Source organism: Engystomops pustulosus, chromosome 3 (assembly GCF_040894005.1).
Source record: "Engystomops pustulosus chromosome 3, aEngPut4.maternal, whole genome shotgun sequence".
NCBI lineage: Eukaryota > Metazoa > Chordata > Amphibia > Anura > Leptodactylidae > Engystomops > Engystomops pustulosus.
In genome coordinates, this window is record NC_092413.1 from 173,214,812 (window position 1) to 173,215,618 (window position 807).

An 807-nucleotide genomic window follows, 5' to 3' on the forward strand; every position below is an offset into this window, starting at 1 on the left:
GGGATGGTTGGGAGCTTTATAGTAGTTTACCAATAAAGTAGACAATCTGACTCAATTACCAAGTGTGTCTTTATCAAATTTGGAACAGAAATCAATACATTCCGAGTGGCACTCATAAGTGTGGAATCCAAAACATTATAAGCACTTTTATTATTTATGAATTTTTCTACAAACACCTTTGAATTATTTTACCTACCCGTGGTATCTACACTATTTGCCTGCTTTAATTTTATCTCAACTTTTTTTTAGATGTGGACATCATTAGGATTGATTACAGTGGAGATCATGATGGTGGGAACGGATTTGAAGGAGGTGTGAGTGAAGCAACTTGGTCCATATAGATCTTTCTACCGACTAATTTATACATAGTGATACATGTACCCCATTATTGCGGTGCTTATGTTTTGCTGTTATTTTGTGGATGACCTGCAAATACTTCCCTAGTAACATCCACAAAGTTAGTAGAATCATTTTGGCTCTGACCTATGACCTAGAATTTACTCTGTAGTTTTATTGTTTATGATGAATGATTTTAATACATAAGGATTATGTTGTCAGAACAACATCAGGATTTCAATTATAGATGTTTTCAAGCTACTGTCAGACAAGACACACAGGAACCTCATAGATCTTCCATCTCCTTCATCGGTGAGTACAGAGATTTAGTATTACTGTTGCTATTCATTGACAGCAGAGTGGTAAACATGGTATAATGAGCGCTATGTGCTTACTCTGTGGTCAGTCATGATAGCATGCAACCTGTAGTCACTTGCCTTGTTTGCAGCTTAGCTAAAGGCTGGGTGGAGG